We start from the raw sequence: 12,714 nt of genomic DNA on the forward strand, positions 1-12,714 counted from the left end.
AGAGAGAGTGAGGTGCTGCCTTAGAGAGAGGTGCTGCCTTGCCTTAGAGAGAGTGAGGTGCTGCCTTAGAGAGAGAGGGAGAGAGAGAGAGAGAGAGCGAGGTGCTGCCTTAGAGAGAGAGAGGAGCTGCCTTAGAGAGAGAGAGAGAGAGTGAGGTGCTGCCTTAGAGAGAGAGAGTGAGGTGCTGCCTTAGAGAGAGAGAGTGAAGTGCTGCCTTAGAGAGAGAGAGCGAGGTGCTGCCTTAGAGAGAGAGAGAGAGAGAGAGCGAGGTGCTGCCTTAGAGAGAGAGAGTGCAATGCACTTTAGTAGAGAGAGGGGGATGTAGAGACAGGATGGCTGTGGGTTGGGTCTCTTTCGTGTCAGATCTTCCTGTTGACCACATTGACAGGAAGATGGAGGCCTCTGCAGCTGAAACTGTCACCTCTCTCTCTCTCTCTCTCTCGTTGACTGGTAACTAATGCAAATCACATTTATATGGACTGGGCTAGTCTATTACGAATGTAAATCACATGTGTATATGGACTGGGCTAGTCTATAACAGGGATGGGGAACTGGCGGGGTCCCCCTTTTGAAGGCCCTCGGACACAGTCAATTGAAGTTAATTCATTAGGCCCTCATCCATGGATTTCACTTGACTGAGCAGGGGTGCAGCCATGGGTGGGCCTTGGAGGGCATAGGCCCCTCCACTGGGGAGCCAGGCCCAGCCAATCTGAATGAGTTTCCCCCAAAAATGTAGTTTTATTACAGACAGAAATATTCCTCAGACCCGAAAACTGCACCATTTAAAGTGGCATTTTATTGTCCCCATCACAAGGTGCACCTGTGTAATGATCATGCTGTTTAATCAGCTTCTTGATATGCCACACCTTTCTGGTGGATGGATTATCTTCATAAAGGATAAATGCTCACTAACACGGCATGTAAACACATTTGCACACAAAATTTAGCTAGAAATGAGCTTTTTGTGCACATCGACCATTTCTGGGATTTTTTTATTTCACCTCATGAAACATGGGACCAACACTTTACATGTTGCTTTTATATTTAGAAAATATATTTTTTTTTATAGCAACACAAGACACCTGTCTGATTTACACCTGTTTGAGTGGACTAATCCATTGCCTGTCTGGGTGGACTAGTCCATTGTCTCTGTGGGTGGACTAGTCCATTGTCTCTGTGGGTGGACTAGTCCATTGCCTGTCTGGGTGGACTAGTCCATTGCCTGTCTGGGTGGACTAGTCCATTGCCTGTCTGGGTGGACTAGTCCATTGCCTGTCTGGGTGGACTAGTCCATTGCCTGTCTGGGTGGACTAGTCCATTGCCTGTCTGGGTGGACTAGTCCATTGTCTGTCTGGGTGGACTAGTCCATTGTCTGTCTGGGTGGACTAGTCCATTGCCTGTCTGGGTGGACTAGTCCATTGTCTGTCTGGGTGGACTAGTCCATTGCGGAGGGGATGGCACACCACTACACCAGTAGTACATTTAGCCTACCGTTAATTCCCACCATTTTTAATCTACAATGTTTGTTTGGTTACGGTAATGCATTCCATATATTATTATTACAGTCTTACCATTGTCATTGTAGGAGTGGACACATTGTTTGAAGAGTGTTCAACCTAGGCTACACTTTTTGGTTTATTTCATTCCATTTACAAGTTGTCAATGTATTCATTGTCTTTTGTTTGGAGTGCTCCTGTCAATGTTGAGTAAGGACGCTCACCGAGCCTGTTTGAGAAATATTCCCCGCTCTCTTTCGATAACCACTCAGCATAAAAGGGGGAAAAATGTCATGCTCTGATCCGGTGGAAACGTCATAAAATAGGCCTACCAGATTACTTCTTATCCCTTGTGTAAAATAGCCTACAGCTCTGTCTGTCTGTCTGGAGCTCACTGGTGCGGAAACTCTGACAGCACAGAATATTTTATACAATGTTGCAAGTTTGCTAGCACAAGCTTTGGGCTGGACCAAGTTGATAGTTGTACAATGTTTCTTACAGACAGTCCATGCATAGCCAATGGATATGTTCTACATGCAGGCTGTAGTTTATTTGTTGGATTTATGTAGGCTGTTTTTACATATTACCAATGGCAATAGAAGTTATATTTAACATGGTATCATTTTCATTTTGATTTAACCACTACATTTATTGTGAGATATGCAGACCTTATTATAAATGGAATGAAACTGTTCCATGAAAATCATAACTGATCAGTAGGAATGGTACTATACTCTGGCACTCCAAATGGAAAAGGTTAACGGTCGCTGGTGTAGCCTGTTACCGGTAACTTCAGGAGAGTAACGGCAGAACCTGAGAAGGCCAGCAATGGCGGGAAGAGGAGAATCAGGAATATATATGTTTTCTTCTTCTGGTTAGGCTATATTGATCTCTAACTCCCTCTTGAGTCATTTGTGTGACTTCATTTTTAATCACAGTGCTTAAAGCATCAGACAAGCTCTGTGGCCTACATATAGTTGATTTTATTCAAACATAGGGTGTATCTACAGTTGAAGTCGGAAGTTTACATACACCTTAGCCAAATGCACTTAAACTCCGTTTTTCACAATTCCTGACATTTAATCCAAGTAAAAATTCTCTGTTTTAGGTCAGTTAGGATCATCACTTTATTTTAAGAATGTGAAATGTCAGAATAATAGTAGAGTGATTTATTTCAGCTTTTATTTATTTCATCACATTCCCAATGGGTCAGAAGTTTACATACACTCAATTTGTATTTGTTAGCATTGCCTTTAAATTGTTTAACTTGGGTCAAATGTTTCGGGTAGCCTTCTACAAGCTTCCCACAATAAGTTGGGTGAATTTTGGCCCATTCCTCCTGACAGAGCTGGTGTAACTGAGTCAGGTTTGTAGGCCTCCTTGCCTCCTCCTTCCACACACGCTTTTCAGTTCTACCCACAAATTTCCTATGGGATTGAGGTCAGGGCTTTGTGATGGCCACTCCAATACCTTGACTTTGTTGTCCTTAAGCCATTTTTCCACAACTTTGGAAGTATGCTTTGTGTCATTGTCCATTTGGAAGACCCATTTGCGACCAAGCTGTAACTTCCTGACTGATGTCTTGAGATGTTGCTTCAATATATTCACATAATTTTCTTCCCTCATGATGCCATCTATTTTTTGACCCCCACAACATGATGCTGCCACCACCGTGCTTCATGGTTGGGATGGTATTCTTTTCTTGCAAGCATCCCTCTTTTTCCTCCAAACATAATGATGAACATTATGGCCAAACAGTTCTATTTTTGATTCATCAGACCAGGGGGCATTTCTCCAAAAAGTACGATCTTTGTCCCCATGTGCAGTTTCAAACCGTAGTCTGTTTTTTTATGGTCGTTTTGGAGCAGTGGCTTCTTCCTTGCTGAGCGGCCTTTCAGGTTATGTCGATATAGGATTCGTTTTATTGTGGAAATAGATACTTTTGTACCTGTTTCCTCCAGCATCTTCACAAGGTCTTTTGCTGTTGTTCTTGGATTGATTTGTACTTTTCGCACCAAAGTACGTTCATCTCTAGGAGTCAGAACATGTCTCCTTCCTGAGCGATATGATGGCTGCATGGTCCCATGGTGTTTATACTTGCATACTATTGCTTGTACAGATGAACGTGGTACCTTCAGGTGTTTGGAAATTGCTCCCAAGGATGAATCCGACTTGTGGAGGTCTACAATTTTTTTCTGAGGTCTTGGCTGATTTATTTTGATTTTCCCATGATGTCAAGCAAATGATTGAAGGTAGTCCTTGACATACATCCACAGGTACACCTCCAATTGACTCAAATTATGTAAATTAGCCTATCCGAAGCTTCTAAAGCCATGACATAATTTTCTGGAATTTTCCAAGCTGTTTAAAGGCACAGTCAACTTTGTGTTGGTAAACTTTTAACCCACTGGAATTGTGATACAGTGAAATATAAGTGAAATAATCTGTCTGTAAACAATTGTTGAAAAAATTACTTGTGCCATGCACAAAGTAGATGTCCTAACCTACTTGGCAAAACTATAGTTTGTTCACAAGAAATTTGTGGAGTGGTTGAAAAACAAGTTTTAATGACTCCAACCTAAGTGTATGTAAACTTCCGACTTCTACTGTATGTATGGAAAAATACACGTTGAAAAATTTTGACCAATCAAAAGAACAGACGACTTTCAGTCGACCAAGATTTTGTTTAGCCGGGGACCTCCCTGGATTGGATGATGGTTGTCATCTGTCTGCTGTTACCAGGAAGTAGTTCTGGATCAATGTGATTGTTTCCCTTGTGGTTTTATAGCTCATGTACTTTGCAAGTTATTTCAATACATCCTGTTATTTCTGTGCAAAGACAATATTATGTGTCTGCAGTCACACAGCTTTGCTCTAAGGACTGTGGTGAAAGCCCACTGGGTAAAAACTGTTGAATCAACAATGTTTCCACGTCATTAATATATATATATATATATATATGTGATGACATTGAATCAAAGTGGAAAACTGTTTGCTTTTGTAAGAAGTCATCAACTTCAGGGAATTTCATATTTTTTTTCACAACTTTGAACCTTAATCCAATGACATGGTGACATTTCATGTTAAATTAATGTAAATTAAAACTAGATGTTGAACTGACGTGTGTGTGTTTGTGTGTGTGTGTGTGTTCCCATGTCTCTGAAGGTTTGTTGTGGTCCAGCCTGGTTATGTGTATAGCATCTGTAAGCCTACTGTTTGTGTGGATATTTAGGAAGTATTTAATGGATTGTGTGTATTCTCTCCATCAGGGGTGAAGCTGTAGAAGAATAACTGAAGAGAGAGAGATAAGATGCCTCCTCCCCCGCCACCCCCTGCCCCTCCCCCACCCCCAACCTTCGCTGTGGTAAGCACGCCAAAGACGTCCTAGTTATATTGAAACTACTGATATGAGTTAACATGACGATGGAAAATTCATTCAGTTTAGATGTAATCTTAGATGAAGACAGCATCCCCCTCTGTCAGATCACCTCTCATCCCCTTCTGTCAGATCACCTCTCATCCCCCTCTGTCAGATCACCTCTCATCCCCCTCTCCCCTCTGTCAGATCCACCTCTCATCCCCTTCTGTCAGATCACCTCTCATCCCCCTCTGTCAGATCACCTCTCATCCCCTCTGTCAGATCACCTCTCATCCCCTTCTGTCAGATCACCTCATCCCCTCTCTGTCAGATCACCTCTCATCCCTCTGTCAGATCACCTCTCATCCCCCTCTGTCAGATCACCTCTCATCCCCCTCTGTCAGATCATCTCTCATCCCCTTCTGTCAGATCACCTCTCATCCCCTTCGGTCAGATCACCTCTCATCCCCTTCTGTCAGATCACCTCTCATCCCCTTCTTTCATGAGTGATTGAAGGGAAATTTCTTAGGTCAGTACAGTTTTGACCTTGTTCAATAGCGCCACCTTGTGGTAGTGACAGGAAGCGTTTCCAGCATGGCAATGTGATTGTGCAAGTTGTCGTCCTAGGTAATACTATATCATTTTCTATATTACTTAACTGGCTCCTTTGTTTGTGTTTTATGTTGTCAACATTCGCAGGCAAATACACAGAAGCCATCACTCAGCAAGAATGAAGCACAAGGAAGAAACGCCTTACTGTCTGATATCGGAAAAGGTGCTCGCCTGAAGAAGGCCGTGACCAATGACAGGAGTCAACCCATCATTGACAGTGAGTAAAGGGTTCTCTGATGCTGTGTATTCTCAAGGCTTTACTCAGAATGTACTCCTCCTCAGTCTAACCATTAGGAAATATGGAAGCTACTTGAAACCTACAAAGGCCTTCTGCAGATAATTAGATTTCAAAGGTTATGGTCTTGTGCCGGATGAAAAGAGATTGAATACCTTTCTTCACAGAACCCAAAGGTGGAGGAGGAGGAGGAGGTGGAGGAGGTGGTGGTGGTGGAGGAGGAGGAGGAGGAGGAGGTGGCGGAGGAGGAGGACCAGTACTAGGAGGTCTCTTTGCAGGAGGCATTCCCAAGCTTCGGTCCTCAGGAGGGAACAGTAACGGTAATGATCCATGTTTATAATAAGAGGCTACAATGTACTGCAGCAGCCTCGAGATGCTACAATGTACTGCAGCGGCCTCTAGATGCTACAATGTACTGCAGCAGCCTCTAGATGCTACAATGTACTGCAGCGGCCTCTAGATGCTACAATGTACTGCAGCGGCCTCTAGATGCTACAATGTACTGCAGCAGCCTCTAGATGATACAATGTACTGCAGCAGCCTCTAGATGATACAATGTACTGCAGCAGCCTCTAGATGCTACAATGTACTGCAGCAGCCTCTAGATGCTACAATGTACTGCAGCAGCCTCTAGATGCTACAATGTACTGCAGCAGCCTCCAAATGCTACAATGTACTGCAGCAGCCTCTAGATGCTACAATGTACTGCAGCGGCCTCTAGATGCTACAATGTACTGCAGCAGCCTCTAAATGCTACAATGTACTGCAGCAGCCTCTAGATGCTACAATGTACTGCAGCAGCCTCTAGATGCTACAATGTACTGCAGCAGTCTCTAGATGCTACAATGTACTGCAGCAGCCTCTAGATGCTACAATGTACTGCAGCAGCCTCTAGATGCTACAATGTACTGCAGCGGCCTCTAGATGCTACAATGTACTGCAGCGGCCTCTAGATGCTACAATGTACTGCAGCAGCCTCTAGATGCTACAATGTACTGCAGCAGCCTCTAGATGCTACAATGTACTGCAGCAGCCTCTAGATGCTACAATGTACTGCAGCAGCCTCTAGAGGCTACAATGTACTGCAGCAGCCTCTAGATGCTACGATGTACTGCAGCAGTCTCTAGATGCTACAATGTACTGCAGCGGCCCTCGATGCTACAATGTACTGCAGCAGCCTCTAGATGCTACAATGTACTGCAGCAGCCTCTAGAGGCTACAATGTACTGCAGCAGCCTCTAGATGCTACAATGTACTGCAGCAGCCTCTAGATGCAATGTACTGCAGCAGCCTCTAGATGCTACAATGTACTGCAGCAGTCTCTAGATGCTACAATGTACTGCAGCAGCCTCTAGATGCTACAATGTACTGCAGCAGCCTCTAGATGCTACAATGTACTGCAGCGGCCTCTAGATGCTACAATGTACTGCAGCAGCCTCTAGATGCTACAATGTACTGCAGCAGCCTCTAGATGCTACAATGTACTGCAGCAGTCTCGAGGTTACAATGTACTGCAGCAGCCTCTAGATGCTACAATGTACTGCATCAGTCTCTAGATGCTACAATGTACTGCAGCAGCCTCTAGAGGCTACAATGTACTGCAGCAGCCTCTAGATGCTAGAATGTACTGCAGCAGCCTCTAGAGGCTACAATGTACTGCAGCAGCCTCTAGAGGCTACAATGTTGTCTAGAGGTTGTATTAATGTGGTTAGTAAGCGGTGTTTGAGATAAGCCATGATAACTATCTTGAACAAGTGTAATGTGTTGCTATATGTAAACTGTACTGCGCCACCTTGTTCTACACGTCCTCAAGACAAGTCAATTACAGGTCTGTCAGAGTTGACCAAAGTGCCAAGGTTTATTACATAACAAAACAATAATACAATGCATGACCCCAGAGACACCCCCCCCCCCAAAAAAAAGTAACACAGTCCAACTTTAAACATACTCTTGAAAGTTGTAATCGTGGAATGCACAAGGCACAATTTCAAAATGAGGTAGTGCATCATCAGTTGCTCTCGTCATCTTAGTGTTGCAGACCTTGGGGAGTGAAGTTCCCCAGTGCTGGATGAGTGAAGGAGTTTGGGAACCCCTGGTATTGAAGACATACATTATGGATAGATAGCAGCAGGGCAAGAAGTAATGCCAAGACTTGCATGTAAACACTTTACATTAAGTATATTCACACTCTTTGTAAGATAACACTGGTGACTAAACACTCTTTGTAAGAGAACACTGGTGACTAAACACTCTTTGTAAGAGAACACTGGTGACTAAACACTCTTTGTAAGATAACACTGGTGACTAAACACTCTTTGTAAGAGAACACTGGTGACTAAACACTCTTTGTAAGAGAACACTGGTGACTAAACACTCTTTGTAAGATAACACTGGTGACTAAACACTCTTTGTAAGAGAACACTGGTGACTAAACACTCTTTGTAAGACTAACACTGGTGACTAAACACTCTTTGACAGATGATAACACACTGGTGATATTAGTATGCGAAAACACGCATGTAAATCCATACGACTTGCCTTTGCTCTCTAACCCAATAGTTCCCTTCTAAAACCAGCCTGCCCCAGAGGACTCTGCAGAAAGGGCGACGGAACATATAAACAAACATATAACGAAGAATATTAAACTAGTCCACCTGCTAGGGGCAATCCCAAATCTATTGCCCAAATACCAGCTCATTTGTGGACGAGACAAACCAAAAAACAACCTAATAAGGGACACAAAATTATATTTTTCAAAGAAACAATAATTATAACCCTGGCTCCTTTATAAAATATCAATATTAAAACTTCAAATACTTTATTAAATACACAACATTAGTAAAAAGACACAGTTCATATTACATTGTTAAAAGCGTATACGTTTCATAGTTCCTGTGCTATACCCTGTACCCTGTTCCCTGTACCCTGTTCCCTATACCCTGTACCCTGTTCCCTATACCCTGTTCCCTATACCCTGTTCCCTATACCCTGTTCCCTATACCCTGTACCCTGTACCCTGTACCCCATACCCTGTACCCTGTTCCCTATACCCTGTTCCCTATACCCTATACCCTGTTCCCTATACCCTGTTCCCAGCTTACAACCGGCTTCCAAGCCGCTCCCCCCCCCCCAACAGTGTTGAAGACGTTACTGCAATACAAATCATAGCTGTCATTTACTTGAGTAAGCGGTAAAACCATTTACAGAAAATAAACAAAAGTTGCTGACCAAACGTTTGACAACTTGCCACAAGCACAGGCCACGTGCGTCGTCCATGGCAGAAACACTGGCTCGCTAATCGTATGTTGCGGCTCGCTAACTTATACCCCAATTCTCACCTGGTCTCAGTCACACCAGCCACTAGGTGACAAGGGCTACATATATTTCTGTAATGTATAGAGGGCACTAGTTGGTTGGTTGTTTTTAACCATAGCCCCATGTAAGACAAAATGATGTTAGACAAAGTGTGTGATGTTTGAAACCCTTATGCTTCCACAGGAGGCCCTAGACCCCCATGGTACCTCCAGGAGGCCGTTCCTCAGGCCCCAGACCGTTTGGTGGTGGGGGCCCCTCCGCTGGCCCTCCACGGTTCTCAGGGGCCCCAGCCTTTCCCCGGAGCAGCGCCCCCGACCTCCCCAGGGGACGGGCAGGCCCCCCGCGACCAGAGACCCCTGGTGGACCCCCTCCCCAATCCCCAACACCCCACGGCCCAACCAGAACTTCCAGAGTCGAGGGACCCCGCCTGTTCCAGGAGGAGCCCGGATACCCAGCTCAGCCCCGGCACCTCCACCACCCAACCTTGCAGGCAGACACCAAGGCTTGCCCCCTCCCCTGGCCCTATAGGGGCCCCGTCTGGGCCAAAACCCTCCTTTGGGGCCCCTCCGGTTCCCAGTAGTGGACGTCCCCCTCTACCCCCAGCCCCCCACCCTGGCAGACCCTCAGAGGACCCCTGGTCCCCACCCCCACCCCCACCCTGGGGGCCACCGGTCCTCCATATCCAGAGATGGACCACCGCCACCATCTTTCAACTCCAAGCCCCCAGCTTGTCTTCCTCTCGGCCCTCCATCGGCGGTGGTGGAGCTCCCCCTCTCCCTCCTGGCAGACCGGGCCCTCCACTGCTGCCCCCAACGCCTGCGGGAGGAGACGAACACACCCCCAGACTACCACAGAGGAACATTTCACTCAACTCGCCGGCGCCGCCACCTGGCCGGTCAGGACCACTGCCACCCCCTCCCAGTGAGAGGCCGCCCCCTCTGGGTAAAAACCCCCCAGGACGGACGGGTAAGGATGCTGCTTCCTTCAGCCTCCCTTCAGGTCATATAATGATGACCACTGTCTCTTTTTGGGTTAGCTTAGCAACTAGAAACATAGTTAACCTTTCTGTGGTCAGCTTGGTCAGACATCAGGACACCGTGTATGTTTTTTGAGACTGGATGGAATATAGTTTGTAGCTATGATGTGAATTATAGCGATGATATACATGATACTATTATATAGAACTAGTGTTGCATTGAACTCTGTGGTGTAACCTCTTCTCCCCCAGGCCCGCTCCCTCCCCTCCCCCTCCTCAGGTCCACGTGGAGGCAGTATAAGGTCATCTCCAGTCCCCTCACCTCCTAACCGGCCGGGAGCAGAGCCGCCCCGTGGGGGACAACGGCCCCCGCTCCCACCAGACCGACCGGGAATAGGAGGCCCTCCTCCCCCACCTCCTCCCATGGGCAACGGCTTCCAGAACTCCCATCACCAACACATTGGTGAGTGTAACAGAAGGAATTCACATGATGATTAATCCTGCTTGAGACCTTACTCCCTGATGTGCCCTTAGCTCCCATTGCTAATGACTTGGCTTCAGCTCAGTGGGCTAACAGTTTTGTAGACCCGGGTTTGAACCCATATAGGTATTTTAATTGACCTCGCTGAGAGTTGTGTTTCTCTCTCTGTCAGATGAGTGGGAGGCCAGGTTCCAGTTCCACCCTGTCTCAGACCTCCCTGTCCCAGAGCCTTACGTGTCCTGTCAGAAGACATACCCCAGCAAGTTGTCCAAGACTGACGGCAGAGGTAGGAACCAAGGCTTTCCTCCCAGACCTGGGTCAAATGCACGTCAAATACTTTGACATTCATGCGCTCTGCTTTAAAAATAGCAAGGCTAAATCAAGTGTTTTCTATATGTATTGATTTGTCCCAAATCTGTTTCCTCCTGAAAGTTTCCATCCTTCAGAGTATCTTCCTGTCCTTGACAGCCTGCTTGACATGTCCGCCTTATTTTCCTCTTCTTTCCTGTCCAGGTTCCGATAAAAAGTCCAGGGGTGCCCCCCCACTACCCCCTATCCCCAGGTGAAGCGGTCGTTTTTGGGATGTTTCCCCTTCCTCCCCTCCTCTCCCTCCCTCCCTCCCTTCCTTCCCTTCCCTCCTCTCTCTCCCTCCCTCCCTTCCCTCCTCTCCCTCCCTTCCCTCCTCTCCCTCCCTTCCCTCCTCCTCCCTCCCTTCCCTCCTCTCCTCCCTCCCTCCTCCCTCCCTTCCCTTCCCTCCCTTCCCTCCCTTCCCTTCCCTCCGAGTACATGGATGTAAGTATGTCACTTCCACTGCCTCTGTCCATGAGGCTTATAGCACCTCCATGGAAGGACCATATTTACAGTGGGACTCACGCAACCATGTGTTTCTGCCTGGAGTTGACAGAATATTCTCATTTAACGAACAGCACTCCAAACCAACCAAAGTCGCAACAGAGGCTCGTTTTATAGGCTATGCATTTGGTTTTGCTCCACTATGTGTGTAGTGTTGAAACTGTATACTTTTGTTATCATTTTTCACTGTGCCTTTTTTTTTCTTTTCAATTCCGGATTGTTATGAAGGATCTTTAACAGGTTAAGGGAAACAGTCTGTTTCTGGATGCTGTGCCTGTCTTTGCCAAAGAGCAACCGAACTATAGCATATCAGTTACAATATTCTAACCATCAAAGGGTACTTCTCCATACAGTTCATGTGCAGTTCACGGCATGTCTTGAACTTTGTTTTTACACGGTAGAGACAAAATGGACGCTTGTGTGTTACAGGATGCGTTGATGGAACTTTAGGTGAAAATGGAATGTTTTCTTTATGCCTTGAAAGAAAAAAAGAATGTCACTCATGACAGTTGTTAGTTTAATTTTGTATGATTTGAGTTGTTGGGAAGGACTATTTGTTTTTATTTTCTAAAGTTATCTATTTGACTATGTTTTGTTCTATACAGTTACAGTATTATCTTCTGCTTATTATATTATTATTATTATTATATTGCTTCTGTACTACAGCTCTGGGACGTCTCCGCTACTTGATATTAACATCAAGCTTGTCTCAGAACCACGTGCAGAGTGACAATCTAATATTTGACCTATGAAAGTAAATCATTCAAATGTATTAATGTTACATACATGATCCTGAAGTTATGAGATGAATGAGCTTTGCTCATAGAATTTGCAAGTGTTTAATGTATGCAAGGAGGATATGATTATGGATCAAAATATGCTGGCTGTAGGCTGATGTGAGAGAGAAAAGTGCTATGTTTGGCCTCAGTGTTTTCTCTGTTCTGTAAAGACGATATGATATGATACGATATGCATTTCTGAATAGAGAATGGGGGGAATGGCAGGAGCACGTGTGTTTGACCAAAGACAGTTGGCTGCAATAGGACGTCGTCTCTTCCCACAGAGGCGGTGTCTCAGATACAACTTGCATTGGAGACTACCTAGGACCAAACAGACAGACACAACTTGCATTGGAGACTACCTAGGACCAAACAGACAGATACAACTTGCATTGGAGACTACCTAGGACCAAACAGACAGATACAACTTGCATTGGAGACTACCTAGGACCAAACAGACAGACACAACTTGCATTGGAGACTACCTAGGACCAAACAGACAGACACAACTTGCATTGGAGACTACCTAGGACCAAACAGACAGATACAACTTGCATTGGAGACTACCTAGGACCAAACAGACAGACACAACTTGCATTGGAGACTACCA

General features: G+C 45.6%; 1 pseudogene; it reads left to right on the plus strand.

The window, feature by feature from the left end:
* Positions 1–4,652: 4,652 nt before the first annotated feature.
* On the plus strand, positions 4,653–11,187 carry LOC124025004 (annotated as a pseudogene).
* The last annotated feature ends 1,527 nt before the right edge of the window (positions 11,188–12,714 follow it).

The sequence above is a fragment of the Oncorhynchus gorbuscha genome, unplaced genomic scaffold (assembly GCF_021184085.1).
Source record: "Oncorhynchus gorbuscha isolate QuinsamMale2020 ecotype Even-year unplaced genomic scaffold, OgorEven_v1.0 Un_scaffold_2116, whole genome shotgun sequence".
Taxonomy (NCBI): Eukaryota; Metazoa; Chordata; class Actinopteri; order Salmoniformes; family Salmonidae; genus Oncorhynchus; species Oncorhynchus gorbuscha.